Below are 17,671 nucleotides of genomic sequence, written 5' to 3' on the forward strand. Positions count from 1 at the left end.
CTTGTTGCGCCTCCTTTATTTGAGTAGTAAGGTTATTATGAATCATTATATTCATAGATTTTACTCGAATGGGTTCTCTGTCCTTCCTGCTCAAGGCATCGGCTACCACATTTGCCTTCTCCGGGTGGTAACTGATAATGCTAAAAACGAACATATATTTCATAGCATTATTCCTCAAGAAAGACAAGCTTTTAGTTGCAATTGTTCTATTTACAAGTGATATTCGTTTAAATAATAAAAGGTGAAGACAAAAGACAGATTCGACGAATTGAAGACGCAAACGACCAAAAAGCTCAAAAGAACAAAAGACAATCAAAAAGGTTCCAATTATTGGTAAGAAACGTCTCAAAATCACAAGAGTACAAGATTCAAAACGCAAAGTACAAGATATTAAATTGTACGCGAGGACGTTCGAAAAACCGGAACCGGGACCAGAGTCAACTCTTGTCGCTCGACGCAACGGACTAAAAATTACAAGTTAACTATATATATAAATATAATATAATATATAATTAATTATATTAATTATATATATATTATATATATATATTTAAAACCGTCGGCAGCAGGAAACTCCAAGGGTGTAAACTGAAAATACCTCTCCGCGACTCGCGGAGTTTGAAGGCCATTTTGCCGCGAGTCGCGGAGCCCCAAATTTCAAGTCTGGCTATAAATCAACCCGAATTCTGATCAAAATCATCATCATTTTTTTTCTTCTCTTCATACGAAGTAATATATATTTATATTTATAATTTATATTTTAATTTTAATTATAATTCTAATAATAAGGGTATGTTAGCGAATGTTGTAAGGGTGTAAGTCGAAATTCTGTCCGTGTAACGCTACGCTATTTTTAATCATTGTAAGTTATGTTCAACCTTTTTATATTAATGTCTCGTAGCTAAGTTATTATTATGCTTATTTAAAACGAAGTAATCATGATGTTGGGCTAATTACTAAAATTGGGTAATTGGGCTTTGTACCATAATTGGGGTTTGGATAAAAGAACGACACTTGTAGAAACTAGACTATGGGCTATTAATGGGCTTTATATTTGTTTAACTAAATGAAAGTTTGTTAATGTTAATATAAAGATTTACAATTGGGCGTCCCTATAAATTACCATATACACTCGATCGGACACGATGGGCGGGGTATTTATATGTACGAATAATCGTTCATTTAACCGGACACGGGAATAGATTAATAGCCACTAGAATAATTAAAACAGGGGTGAAATTACATTCAAGGGTAATTGGTGTAATTGTTAACAAAGTAGTAAAACCTTGGTTTACACGCAGTCGATAACCTGGTGTATTCATTAAACAAAGTATTAAAACCTTGTTACAATTCGAATCCCCAATTAGTTGGAATATTTATCTTCGGGTATAATAATAATTTGACAAGGACACTTGCAATTTATATTTATGACTGATGGACTGTTATGGACAAAAACCAGACGGACATATTGAATAATCCAGGACAAAGGACAATTAACCCATGGGCATAAAACTAAAATCAACACGTCAAACATCATGATTACGGAAGTTTAAATAAGCATAATTCTTTTATTTCATATTTAATTTCCTTTATTTTATATTTAATTGCACTTCTAATTATCGCACTTTTATTTATTGTTATTTTATTTAATCGCACTTTTAATTATCGTACTTTTAATTATCGCAATTTAATTTTATCGCATTTTTATTATTCGCAATTTCATTATCGTTATTTACTTTACGCTTTAATTTAAAGTCTTGTATTTATTTTATATTTTACATTAGGTTTTAACTGCGACTAAAGTTTTAAAATCGACAAACCGGTCATTAAACGGTAAAAACCCCCCTTTATAATAATAATATTACTTATATATATATTTGTATTTTTATAAAAGTAAACTAATATAGCGTTGAGCTTTGTTTAAAGATTTCCCTGTGGAACGAACCGGACTTACTAAAAACTACACTACTGTACGATTAGGTACACTGCCTATAAGTGTTGTAGCAAGGTTTAAGTATATCCATTCTATAAATAAATAAATATCTTGTGTAAAATTGTATCGTATTTAATAGTATTTTCTGCTAAAATTTAATAGTATTTTATACCCCTCTGCTTTGACATCAAGTATTTTTGGCGCCGCTGCCGGGGAATTACTCTTAAAAGCCGGAAGCGCAACGCTAATAAAAAAAAAAAGATTTTTATTTACTTTTATTAAAAGTCGTTTTTGTAAAAATTACGTTTTAATCATTCAAAAATATAAAAAGAAAAACAAAAATATAAGTATTTTTAGGATTTTGTTAAATATTTAAGTTTTATAAGTTTCTTTAACTTTATTTTAATTTATAAAAATATAAATTTTATTAAAAATCGTTTATTTAAATTAAAAACAGAAAACAGAAAATAATAAAAAAAAAATAAATAAATAAAACGCGTAAAAATTAGTACCTGTCAACTGAATTACTGAACCCCGCGACTCGCGGGGTTTTCCTCTTTATTTGCCGCGACTCGCGGAAGCCCTCTGACACACGGACAAAACCCTAAAATTGCATTAATTACGGGGTTTTAATTATTATTATTATTATTTAACTTAATTATTATTATTATTATTATTAATTTTAGTTTTTTTACTTTTTTTTTACTTTATATTTATGTATTTAGTTTTAATAAGTTTTTATTAAATTGTAAAATTAATAGTTTAGTAAAATAAATAATATAAAAATAATATTTTTATAAAAATTGTACTTTTTACAACTTTTTGTATATTTTTATATTTTGTACCCTTTTTAATCATTGTAGCGTAATATTTGTATTTTTTAGCTCATATTTAATTTTAAACTTAGTTTTTGCTATAGTTATTTTTACTCCTATATTTTTAGGCTTTGCCGTAGAATTCCTTAAGTGCTTTTTCTTTAAACTAAGATTTAGGTGCTTTAGAATTTTGCGACGCCTTTTTAAGTTTTAGTTTCTTTTTAAGTTATTTCCATTTGGGATTTAGTTTTTCCTGTAAGCTTTAATATTTTTAGACCTTTTACTATGTATCAATTATCATTTCAATTAGTAATTTCAATTTGCGATTATAATTTTAAGTTAGTTGTAGTAATAAGGTTAAATTAGTTGAGTATTTTTAAGTTTTGATAAGTTTCTTTTATTTTTCCGTCACCTTTTATTTTTCAACCATTTTTTTTCTTTTTCGACATTTTTCGACGCGAACTCTTTTTCTTTCTTATTTCTCGCCATTCTAGTTTTAGGACATAGATTTTTATTCTACTTCTTATCTAAATTTCTTAAAATTACGAAAATTTATTTTAAGTGGTTAAATTGATAGACATCAAAATTTTCTGGTTCGTAGTAATAGTTGGATTTGTACGTGGACCGGGTTATTGGAGCCAAACAGTCCTCAATTATATTGAGACCAAACGAATCCTGCCCCTCTGCTGCATCTTTTGGCTATTCGAAACGTGGGCAAAATCAGAAAAGTCTATTAATTGGATAACTTATTATAATTTTTCTTTCCTTTTTAAAAACTAATAGGATATTCAGTGAATGCACCGAGCAAGACGTTCATCACCTTTTGTACGTTCACCACCTGTAACTCGATCAAGACATCGTTTAACAAATATAACCGCCGTTGATTTTTCTTTAGAATCGTCATCCAGTCGACCAAATCCTCAAACTCAAATTTCCGATAATCCAGTTTTTGAAACAAACCTCACAATTGAGAATCCGGAGAATATTCAGGAACGGTTTGTAGATCCCGAACCATTAAACTTTCCTCCGGAACCACCAATCATTCAAACAGAGATTGTTGAGGAACGAACTATTAAATCAGAATCATCTAGTGATACCGATTCAACAAATTCAATTATGGAGAATCTGGAACCTTTAAGTATGGAAGATCGAATGAGAGCTAAACGCACTGGCCAAGGTCACGCAATTACTCATCCAGACATTAATGCGCCAGATTATGAAATCAAAGGACAAATTCTACACATGGTGACTAATCAATGCCAATTTAGTGGTGCGCCGAAGGAAGATCCAAATGAACATCTACGTACCTTTAATAGGATCTGCACACTATTTAAAATACGAGAAGTGGAAGATGAACAGATATATCTCATGTTATTTCCCTGGACTTTAAAGGGAGAAGCCAAAGATTGGTTGGAATCGTTACCTGAAGGGGCGATCGATACATGGGATGTTTTAGTTGATAAATTTCTTAAACAATTCTTTCCTGCATCTAAAGCAGTAAGACTTCAAGCAGAAATTGTTACGTTCACACAAAAGCCAAATGAAACTCTATATGAGGCGTGGACAAGATATGGAAAGTTACTAAGAGGATGTCTGCAACATGGTTTAGACACTTGTCAAATAGTACAAATATTCTACCGAGGATGCGACATCACTACAAGAAAAGACATAGATATAGCAGCTGGTGGTTCTATTATGAAGAAAACCGAAACTGATGCTTACAAAATTATTGATAATACTGCTTCCCACTCACATGAGTGGCACCAAGAAAAAGATATCATTAGATCATCTAAAGCAGCTAGAGCCGATTCTAGCCATGACTTAGATTCCATTTCCGCAAAGATAGATGCTTTCGAGAGACGAATGGAAAAGATGACTAAGGATATTCACTCTATACGAATTAGTTGTGAGCAGTGTGGAGGACCACATTTGACAAAAGATTGTCTCAGTATTGAATTAACAATGGAACAAAGAGAGAATATTTCATACATAAACCAAAGGCCTGGAAATAATTATCAGAATAATTATCAACCGCCAAGACCGATTTACAATCAAAACCAGAATTATAACCGAAATATTCCATACAACAACCAACAAGGTCCTAGCAATCAACAAGTATCCAATAATACTTACAATCAGCAAAGACCAAATTTTCAAAACAAACCACCACAACAAACCGATGATAAAAAGCCGAATTTAGAAGATATGATGACGAAGCTAGTTGAAACTCAAACGCAGTTTTTCACATCTCAAAAACAAACTAATGAACAAAATGCTCAAGCATTTAGAAATCAACAAGCTTCTATTCAAAATCTAGACCAAGAAGTAAGTAACCTAGCAAGGTTAATAGGTGAAAGAAAACCGGGAAGTCTACCAAGTGATACAAATGCTAACCCCCGGAATGAAACAGCTAAAGCTATTACCACAAGAAGTGGTACAACACTTAAACCACCTGAAATACCTGTAACTTCTGATGAAACTATTCCTACTCCACAAGAACCACAACCTGATAAGGAAAAAGAACCAGTAGTTGAAAAGGTTAATGAAGATAACACAGTTAAGGATAAACCTTATGTTAAACCATACCAACCACCACTTCCTTATCCGAGTAAAATGAAGAAAGAAAAACTTGAAGCCGAGCAATCCAAATTCTTGGATATGTTTAAACAGATAAATGTAAATCTTCCTTTCATTGATGTAATTTCAGGAATGCCAAGATATGCTAAATTCTTGAAAGATCTAATCACAAATAGAAAGAAAATGGAAGAACTCTCGGCTGTTACTATGAATGCTAATTGTTCAGCAGTGCTGTTGAATAAGATACCAGAAAAACTATCTGATCCAGGAAGTTTCACAATTCCATGTTTTCTGGGTAGTCTTAGTTCAATAGAAGCATTGGCAGACTTAGGTGCTAGTATAAATCTAATGCCGTATTCACTATACGCTAAACTAGACCTTGGAGAATTAAAACCAACAAGAATAAGCATACAACTAGCCGATAGATCAATAAAATATCCTAGAGGGATAATGGAGAACATGCTAGTTAAAGTTGGTACGTTAGTATTTCCAGTAGATTTTGTTGTTTTGGACATGGAAGAAGATTCTCAAGTTCCTCTCATATTAGGAAGACCATTCTTAAACACGGCTAAAGCAATGATAGACGTGTTCGGTAAGAAACTGACCCTAAGTATAGAGGATGAGAGTGTCACCTTTTCAGTTGATAGAGCAATGCAACAACCACAATCTGCAGATGATACATGTTATTATATTCAAACTATAGATGCACATGCAGAATTATTAGAAGAATTTCCAGAATTACAAGGAACAGGAGAATGTTCTTTAGGAGAAGGTAATGAACCAATTGATGAAGCTGAAATGTTAGCTACACTTATAGCTAATGGATATGAACCAACAACAGAAGAAATTCAAATGCTAAAAGAAGAAGACAGATATCGATATAAATCATCGATAGAAGAACCTCCGAAATTAGAGTTAAAGCCACTTCCAAACCATTTGGAATACGCTTATTTACATGGTGAATCTGAATTACCTGTAATAATATCGTCTTCTCTTACTGAAAATGAGAAATCACAACTCATTTCTGTGTTGAAAGCTCATAAACCAGCCATTGCATGGAAGATTCATGATATTAAAGGAATAAGTCCTTCGTATTGCACACATAAAATCCTTATGGAAGAAGGTCATAAAACGTATGTGCAACGCCAACGAAGACTAAATCCTAATATGCAAGATGTAGTTAAGAAAGAGATTATTAAGCTGCTAGATGCAGGTTTGATATATCCAATCTCTGATAGTCCATGGGTAAGCCCAGTTCAATGCGTGCCTAAGAAGGGTGGCATGACTGTCATCACAAATGAGAAAAATGAGCTTATTCCTACTAGGACTGTAACAGGATGGCGTGTATGTATTGATTATAGAAAATTAAATGACGCCACCAGAAAAGATCACTTTCCCTTACCTTTCATAGATCAAATGTTGGAAAGATTAGCCGGAAATAGTTACTATTGTTTTCTAGATGGATTTTCCGGATATTTTCAAATTCCAATAGCACCCGAAGATCAAGAGAAAACCACATTCACGTGCCCTTATGGTACTTTTGCTTACAAACGCATGCCATTTGGACTTTGTAACGCCCCTGCAACCTTTCAAAGGTGTATGATGGCGATTTTTCATGACATGATAGAAGAATGCATGGAAGTATTCATGGATGACTTTTCAGTCTTCGGTGATACATTTAAATCATGTCTAGTTAATCTGGAACGAATGCTAATTAGATGCGAAAAATCAAATCTAGTACTTAATTGGGAGAAATGCCATTTTATGGTTAAAGAAGGCATCATTCTTGGACATAAAATTTCAAAAGGAGGAATTGAAGTGGATAGAGCTAAAGTAGATGTAATTGCTAAACTTCCACATCCCACCAATGTTAGAGGAGTTAGGAGTTTTCTAGGGCATGCCGGTTTTTACCGACGTTTCATAAAAGATTTTTCTAAAATTGCCACTCCTATGAATAAACTCCTAGAAAAGGATGCGCCATTCATCTTTTCAGATGAATGTATCAAATCTTTTAATATTCTTAAAGAAAAACTCACTAATGCGCCGATCATGATAACACCAAATTGGAATCTACCATTTGAACTAATGTGCGATGCAAGTGATTTTGCAATGGGAGCCGTTTTAGGACAAAGGATTGAAAAACGATTTCAACCTATATATTATGCTAGTAAGACGTTACAAGGAGCACAAACGAACTATACAACTACTGAAAAAGAACTCCTTGCTATTGTCTTTGCTTTTGACAAATTTCGATCATATCTCGTTCTAGCAAAAACGGTGGTCTATACCGACCATTCTGCTCTTAGATACCTATTTTCAAAACAAGATGCTAAACCAAGATTAATCCGTTGGATCTTACTCTTACAAGAGTTTGATATTGAAATCCGAGATAAAAAAGGAGCAGAAAATCTCGCCGCTGATCATCTTTCTCGTCTTGAAAATCCCAAATTAGAAGTTCTAAATGAATCGGCCATACAAGACAACTTTCCTGATGAATATCTATTGAAGATAGATTATAAAGAAATCCCATGGTTTGCAGACTATGCAAACTACTTAGTTTGTGGATTCCTTGAAAAAGGATTATCGTACCAAAGACGAAAGAAATTCTTCAGTGATATAAAACACTATTTCTGGGAAGATCCACATCTGTTTAAAAGTTGTCTCGATGGAATAATACGCCGATGTGTATTTGGAGATGAAGCTAGTAAAATTTTAAACCATTGTCACACAGGACCAACAGGAGGGCATTATGGGCCTCAACTAACAGCAAGAAAAGTTTATGAAGCTGGATTCTATTGGCCTACAATTTACAAAGACGCACACCTTCTTTGCAAATCCTGTGATGCATGTCAAAGGGCCGGAAAAATAAGTCAACGTGATGAAATGCCACAAAATGTCATCCAAGTATGTGAAGTATTTGACATTTGGGGTATTGACTTTATGGGTCCATTTCCAAAATCTCATAATAATCTATATATACTCGTAGCCATTGATTATGTATCTAAATGGGCGGAAGCACAAGCTCTCCCAACTAACGATGCACGAGTTGTAGTCAACTTTTTAAAACGTCTTTTTGCAAGGTTTGGAACACCGAAAGCTTTAATAAGTGATCGGGGTACTCATTTCTGTAATAATCAACTTCAGAAAGTTCTTAAAAGATATGGAGTAACTCATAAAATCTCCACCGCATATCATCCACAAACAAGTGGACAAGTTGAAAATACCAACCGAGCTTTAAAACGTATTCTAGAAAAAACCGTAGGATCAAATTCGAAGGAATGGTCCATTAAATTGGAGGATGCACTCTGGGCTTTTAGAACAGCCTACAAAACTCCAATTGGAACCACACCTTTTAGACTTGTTTATGGAAAAGCATGTCATCTTCCAGTAGAAATTGAACACAAAGCATTTTGGGCTTTGAAGACATGTAATCTTGATTTACAAGAAGCCGGACGTCTACGATTAAGTCAACTAAACGAATTAGAAGAATTAAGACATAAAGCATACGATAATTCGTTAATCTATAAAGAAAGAACGAAGAAATGGCATGATAAAAGAATCAGAAGTTCAAAAGAATTTAAAGAAGGAGACAGAGTTCTTCTTTTCAATTCACGATTCAAGCTATTTCCTGGAAAATTGAAATCAAGATGGTCTGGACCATTCATAGTAAAAAGAGTTTTCCCATACGGAACGATAGAATTAATAAATTCAAATGGAATTGAATTTAAAGTTAATGGTCACAGAGTTAAACATTACATACATGGTCCGATGGAAGTCGACAACGAAGTTAATCACAATTTCAATGCCACAGCTAACTAAGTGTGGGGAGAATCAAGTCTGTAAAGGATAATATGTATTTCTGTTAGAGTTAGATTGTCTGTTTTCGTGTAGTTCTCGAAAATGGAACACGTATGGTCTTTCCCTAGCAGACCCTAAAGAACTAGTCTTCTCCCCCCATTCTGAATTTTTATTTTTTTTAGGTTTTTACGTAATGAAGACTGCCTGTGAATTAAACCATGGTCTAATGCTACACGCTTTGATCACTAAACGTAATAATGACATACTCCCGAGTGAAATAGTATCAGTAATCAGAGAAAGAATGGACGGAGTTAGAAAAGGATCCAGATGCGAAGATAATAAGTTACAATTTGGTAAAGGAAAATCAAAATCCGCAGCGAAAAGAAGAGCACGACACCTAGAACGATGTCACAAATGCGGAAAATGGTCACATGGAGGTAAATGTTCAAATAATCAAACCTATTCAAATACCGAATTTGTTACTTTATGCAGAGACGGACCGTTCATATGTTTAGAAGAAAAGACAATGAATGCTCGAGGTTACGCCTATGCAGCCATGGAAGACCAATTAAACCGACTATCTTATGAATATAATAGATCATATAACTAAGAAATCTATTTCACAGGTATGTCTGTACAGTTTTTATTTTTATTTTTATTTTTAACCTTTTGATAATAAACGCTAATTTGTTCGCTAAAAAGTATTAAATTGGTATTAAATAAAATTAGGTTTGGCGACCGAAATTATTGATATCCTTCAAAAATTTATTACATCACTGCGAAATTTAACGTTTATTCTTAAGGTATAAATATCTTTAATCAATCAACCCAAAATATTTCAAAAATTCGTCATGAGTTAAATTAGGTCTTGGAACCGAAATTACTTTACCGAAAAGAGGGGCGCATATTTTTGATAATATTTGATTGATTAAAGTGGGATAAAAAGAAAAAAAAAGATTTTTAAATTTATTTTTACCATGTTTTTAAAATTAATATTTAAATCTTAAATTAATATTGTAAACTTTGTAAAAACAATATTTTTAAAAATTGTAAATATTTGAAAAATTAATATAAGTTTGGTATGAATTTATGAATTTTTAAATTAAGTTTGGTGTGAATTTTTAAGTTTTAAAATATGAAATTTTAATTTTATGCATTTCAAATTTTAAGTTTGGTGTGAATTTTGAATTTTTAATATTAATTTTGAATTTTATATTTAAGTTGTGTGAATTTAAAAACAAAAATTTACTTTATCTCATTAAGTTAAGAATATGATTTTTAAAATTCGTCGTAAGTTGAAGACTAGGTCTCTGAACCGAAATTGCTTTACCCGAGGGAGGGACGAGAACTTTTATTATCATTATTTTTAATCTTATTGATTTAAAGTATGCAAAAACATTAAAAAACCCAAAAATCTTAGCTTTTAAAACAATCGCTACAAAAAGACAAATTTTAAAATTTTGTCGAGGGACGGACTAGGACATCGATCCGAAACGACCTCGTCCTAAATAACAAGGGAAACAAAATTTTAAAATTAATTTCTTAATTGTTTTATAAGTTAAGGATTAAAAAAAAAAAAAAAAAAAAAAAAAAAAAAAAAAAGTAACTCCGCGACTCGCGGAGTTTTAAGTGAAAACCTCCGCGACTCGCGGAGGGACCAAAACACAGAAAAAAAATAAAACAGCTGCACACGATCAGTTCACTCCCACCAACACATAAACACCCAAAATACTGCGAAAAAGAACTCGAAAAAACCCGAAAATCACCCCCAAAAATCTCAATTTTTAACCGTTAATCACCAAATTTTTTGCTAAAATCATGTTGAGAAGGATGATATCTAGGAACTACTCAAGAAAAACGGTAAATTTCTACACCTAAACACCATTTAATTCGAATTTTAGTGTTCTTGAGCTAATTTTTACCCAATTTGATTTTGATGCTTTTTAGTGTAATTAGACTTAAATTGTTTATGTATTATGCTTGTATAACCTAGATTGATGCTGTTTAACATGATTAGAAGCCTTAAACTTCAAATTTTGAATAATCTAGGGTTTGTGTTCTTGAGCAATTTGGGGCTTTTTGATATAAACAGGTTATGGCCGATTTTTGTCATGAATTGTTGCTAAATTGAGTAGTGTAACATGTCTAGGTAGTTAAATGATCCAAACTTTGAGCCTAAACATGATTTTGAGAATTAAAGTGGACTTTTTCAAGTCCAAAATTCATGAACTTGATTTTTGAAAGATAATGCCATTTGAGACTTGTTTATTTGCTAATAATGATTATTTTGACATGTTATTTGAGTTGAATGTTTATGAACTTGGCGAAAATTTTCGTATATGCTTATTTGAAAAAGTGTAGATTTGATAAAAATGTGGAAATAAGCTTAAGTTTGATATAAATTGATAATGTCATTGTAATTATTTTGATTGATGATTTTGCTGACACTAATGCATATTTGGATGCACAAAATTTGTGTTTGATGTGTTTTGCAGAATGAAAGGGGTGAATCTTCATCCCAAGCCCGTCATGCTCCTGCTGAGAACTTGGAACAACAGGAGGTAGATAACTACTACAAGCAGGATGTACCTCATCCAGTCATGACCTTTTCAGATATGCACTTGGAACAGTTGCACCCGAACCTGAGATTTGACAGACTTTGGATAGATTATCCAAAATATCAACGGGGTTTGCATACTCTTCATTCCAAGGTTGTTGAGGTACCAAGGGTCATAGAATGGGGACCCTTAGAAGCTGTAGAATTGGCCGGGCCAATTAGGGAATTACTGGTACAGAGGTATGGTAATTCTTATTTTAATGACTGGATATGTTTATTCACCATACGCAGACCTGTATATAAAGTATGGTGTGAAGAGTTGTTATGTAGTATAGAGTTGAATGATCGGGTAGCTAGTTTAACCGATCGTTCTTTTATTAGATTTTTGTTAGGCGGTTCGATGCGCCACATGTCTTTACTAGACATGGCTCAGGCTTTACGTATATATACGCCTGAGGAATTAGCGTCTGCCGATTGTAGAGGATTGATACTAAACGGTAGGAAAATAGATGAAAATTTTGATACACACGGTGTGTGGAGTCAAATGACAAGCCATCACCGTTTCAAAGGGGGAAACTACTCTTATTTGGATATAGACAGAGCCGAATTAAGAGTAATACATAGGTTTTTAGCTAATTCGATTACACAAAGGGGTAAAAACAAAGAAAAGGTAAATGAACAAGATTTGTTTTACCATATGTGTATTCGAGACCCACACAGCGCTGTAAGTATACCATATTGTGTGGGTTATTATTTATCAGCTATGGTTCGAGGGATACGTCCACATAGCATAATAGGAGGTGGTATTTTTATTACTTTGATTGGTGAATATCTCGGTATGGATATAAGTCGGGGGGGATTATTAGAAGAAGAGCCGGAACCCCGCGACACTATAGGTTTAAATGTATACCATGGTGCGAAAGTTTTGAAGCGGCGAAATAACGCCGCAGTACGATACAATGGTAGACATCCACAGGTAGAGAGAAACCAGGAACAAGGTAATGTAGGAGGGGGGAACCAGATGCAAGAAATGCATAGGTTTATAGCTTCTCAGGAATACAAAAATGCTAGACAGAGAGCATTTGAAGATTGGCAAGTTCATCAGAACCAGATCATAGCGCATTGCCAACATATAGGTAGAAACTATATTCCTACTCCGAAACCCGTCTTCCCTCCTTGGTCGATAGAGATGCAGCCACCATATCCTACGTATGACCCTGCCGAAGCATTCTATAGCACTTATGGTTATGCGTGGAACCCCTATTGGTACCAATATCATCCTTAGTTTATTTTTTATTTTGTTTTATTATTTTGTAATTTGTAATTATTGATATGTTTAATACTTTTGTTAATATTGTAATCATTTTTATAATTATCTAACTTTTATTCTTAGATTTTAATAATTTTTGAATGTGGGGTAATATACCAAACTTCAAAAATATGTATATATGTTTGCAGTTTATCTTATGTACACAACAGGGTAAAACAACGCATTTTCAAAGACTGGCATTAAGTTCAGCAAAAGCAAGTAATTTTGACGACAATGATGCAAAATATATGTGAAATAACAACAAGACGGAATGAACAAATGACGTGCACCATTTATCATTCAGCAAACAAACGCAAATATATTTGGAAACTTTGGTAAAAATTTAATCATTTTCACACAAATCACCCTCAATAATTTAAATTGTTACTGATTTCTTGCAAATGAGGGCATTGCAAGATCTTAAGTGTGGGAAGGGATTAAATTCTTTAGGATTTTAAAATTTTTATATTAAACACTTGGTTACCATTAAAATACTAGTAAAGCAGTAGTTGTATTAGAATCTAGTGCTCTCTGATAAAAAAGAACAGCCCTAGTCTTATATACTGACTACCCAATTCTAGTAAAATTTTTTAAAATTTTCAATTAAATGAATTAAAATCATGTTTATACATATTTATGAACGATAAAACTAGGTTTTAACACCGAAATTATTGTTACCTCAGAAAGGACATAAATTGAGAAACAAACTAAAATGTTAAAATTCATTTAAAATGGAATAGAGGACGATAAAAAGAAAAATAAAAAGCCAAGTGTGGGAAAATTTACCAAGTTATCTTAAACATATGTCACATATATCTGTAACAAATAACTGAAAATACTTTTGCTTTGGACTAAACTAAACTGTTTTACCCAATAAAAGAAAAGAAGAGATGGATCTACACGATGAATCAATTCCATCATTAAAAGGAAGTAAAGTCTTCCGAAAAAGACACGCGCTTCTTGATTTAGGTCATGAAGTTGTCGTTCAGACCAGCTGTAGGTTGACGAAAAATCTAGAAAAGTCATCACTAAAATCAGCAGGAAATCCACGGACCTCAGCATTAAACAGGGTCGCCAAGTGGTCAGATTTATCCTAACCATGAGAAGGATTTATCTCGTACAATGGGGAGGCACCGTGCAAATTAGCTGGATAAGACTAATGAATCAGATCCCCAGAAAGGATAATCTCCTTAAAGATTAAAAATCAGCTTTTAAGACTGATATTACTCAATCCTAGAGATTGACCTTAAAGATTGAGAATTACAAACTCATGGAATTCAATGATATCTAAACTCGAGCTTGAACGAGAAAATATTTTGATCAAAATTATAAACCGATTTGTTTTCTGAAAACCCTATTTTCAATGCGTTCATTACCATTGAACGTAAAATCCTAGGAATTCACCTGGAATTCATTAGGTCACCTGAACTAAATCGGGTGTCAACCGTAAGAACGGTGGTTGCATAGCATGGTCAAAGACAGGACCTTGTGCCAGACCGACAAATTATAAGGGTGAGCTTTACTATTGCTCCTACCAAGGATAGTAATTGCGTCCGACACGTTATAGACCATAATCAAAAGCATGTCACGGGACATTGCCTTAAACAGTTGCTTGTTCAACGCTTTCCTTTACAACCGGACGGTAGTTTGCCGAAAGGTAATATACGGAACAAGTAAACTGGACGTGTTGCTTTCCAAATACAAGGTTAGCAAGTGGGTGACACAAAACCGCAAGTTTTGAGCTAAAATTTTCAAATCTGAAACCCACCAAACCCACAAAAATATTTTGCAAACACCGGTAAAGGGTTATTCCGGAAAACTTATCTAGGGTAAAAACTAGATTTAATTTTCAAAAGATCAAATGTTTTCATAAAGATCCAATTTCCTTAATGGATCTAAATTTTTATAGTCATGTGGGACTGTAAACCATATCGTTACTACCATTGTTTATACCGCCGTATAGAAATCACTGATGTACAAAGTGTGAAAAATAAAGAAGTGATTCTAGTATTTCAAGACAATATTGCTTGAGGACAAGCAACACTCAAGTGTGGGAATATTTGATAATGCTAAAAACGAACATATATTTCATAGCATTATTCCTCAAGAAAGACAAGCTTTTAGTTGCAATTGTTCTATTTACAAGTGATATTCGTTTAAATAATAAAAGGTGAAGACAAAAGACAGATTCGACGAATTGAAGACGCAAACGACCAAAAAGCTCAAAAGAACAAAAGACAATCAAAAAGGTTCCAATTATTGGTAAGAAACGTCTCAAAATCACAAGAGTACAAGATTCAAAACGCAAAGTACAAGATATTAAATTGTACGCGAGGACGTTCGAAAAACCGGAACCGGGACCAGAGTCAACTCTTGTCGCTCGACGCAACGGACTAAAAATTACAAGTTAACTATATATATAAATATAATATAATATATAATTAATTATATTAATTATATATATATTATATATATATATTTAAAACCGTCGGCAGCAGGAAACTCCAAGGGTGTAAACTGAAAATACCTCTCCGCGACTCGCGGAGTTTGAAGGCCATTTTGCCGCGAGTCGCGGAGCCCCAAATTTCAAGTCTGGCTATAAATCAACCCGAATTCTGATCAAAATCATCATCATTTTTTTTCTTCTCTTCATACGAAGTAATATATATTTATATTTATAATTTATATTTTAATTTTAATTATAATTCTAATAATAAGGGTATGTTAGCGAATGTTGTAAGGGTGTAAGTCGAAATTCTGTCCGTGTAACGCTACGCTATTTTTAATCATTGTAAGTTATGTTCAACCTTTTTATATTAATGTCTCGTAGCTAAGTTATTATTATGCTTATTTAAAACGAAGTAATCATGATGTTGGGCTAATTACTAAAATTGGGTAATTGGGCTTTGTACCATAATTGGGGTTTGGATAAAAGAACGACACTTGTAGAAACTAGACTATGGGCTATTAATGGGCTTTATATTTGTTTAACTAAATGAAAGTTTGTTAATGTTAATATAAAGATTTACAATTGGGCGTCCCTATAAATTACCATATACACTCGATCGGACACGATGGGCGGGGTATTTATATGTACGAATAATCGTTCATTTAACCGGACACGGGAATAGATTAATAGCCACTAGAATAATTAAAACAGGGGTGAAATTACATTCAAGGGTAATTGGTGTAATTGTTAACAAAGTAGTAAAACCTTGGTTTACACGCAGTCGATAACCTGGTGTATTCATTAAACAAAGTATTAAAACCTTGTTACAATTCGAATCCCCAATTAGTTGGAATATTTATCTTCGGGTATAATAATAATTTGACAAGGACACTTGCAATTTATATTTATGACTGATGGACTGTTATGGACAAAAACCAGACGGACATATTGAATAATCCAGGACAAAGGACAATTAACCCATGGGCATAAAACTAAAATCAACACGTCAAACATCATGATTACGGAAGTTTAAATAAGCATAATTCTTTTATTTCATATTTAATTTCCTTTATTTTATATTTAATTGCACTTCTAATTATCGCACTTTTATTTATTGTTATTTTATTTAATCGCACTTTTAATTATCGTACTTTTAATTATCGCAATTTAATTTTATCGCATTTTTATTATTCGCAATTTCATTATCGTTATTTACTTTACGCTTTAATTTAAAGTCTTGTATTTATTTTATATTTTACATTAGGTTTTAACTGCGACTAAAGTTTTAAAATCGACAAACCGGTCATTAAACGGTAAAAACCCCCCTTTATAATAATAATATTACTTATATATATATTTGTATTTTTATAAAAGTAAACTAATATAGCGTTGAGCTTTGTTTAAAGATTTCCCTGTGGAACGAACCGGACTTACTAAAAACTACACTACTGTACGATTAGGTACACTGCCTATAAGTGTTGTAGCAAGGTTTAAGTATATCCATTCTATAAATAAATAAATATCTTGTGTAAAATTGTATCGTATTTAATAGTATTTTCTGCTAAAATTTAATAGTATTTTATACCCCTCTGCTTTGACATCAGTAACGAATCTCAAAGTCGTAATCATTCAATAATTCAATCCACCTACGCTGCCTCATATTCAGTTGTTTCTGATTAAATATGTGTTGAAGACTTTTGTGGTCGGTATATATAATACTTTTGACCCCATATAAGTAGTGCCTCCAAGTCTTTAATGCAAAAACAACCGCTCCTAATTCAAAATCATGCGTCGTATAATTTTGTTCGTGAATCTTCAATTGTCTAGACGCATAAGCAATCACCTTCGTTCGTTGCATTAATACACAACCGAGACCTTGCTTTGATGCATCACAATAAATCACAAAATCATCATTCCCTTCAGGCAATGACAATATAGGTGCCGTAGTTAGCTTTTTCTTCAATAACTGAAACGCTTTCTCTTGTTCATCCTTCCATTCAAATTTCTTCCCTTTATGCGTTAATGCAGTCAAGGGTTTTGCTATTCTGGAAAAGTCTTGGATGAACCTTCTGTAGTAACCAGCTAGTCCTAAAAACTGGCGTATGTGTTTCGGAGTTTTCGGGGTTTCCCACTTTTCAACAGTTTCTATCTTTGCCGGATCCACCTTAATACCTTCTTTGTTCACTATGTGACCGAGGAATTGAACTTCTTCCAACCAAAATGCACACTTTGA

The sequence above is a fragment of the Rutidosis leptorrhynchoides genome, chromosome 2 (assembly GCF_046630445.1).
Source record: "Rutidosis leptorrhynchoides isolate AG116_Rl617_1_P2 chromosome 2, CSIRO_AGI_Rlap_v1, whole genome shotgun sequence".
Lineage (NCBI taxonomy): Eukaryota > Viridiplantae > Streptophyta > Magnoliopsida > Asterales > Asteraceae > Rutidosis > Rutidosis leptorrhynchoides.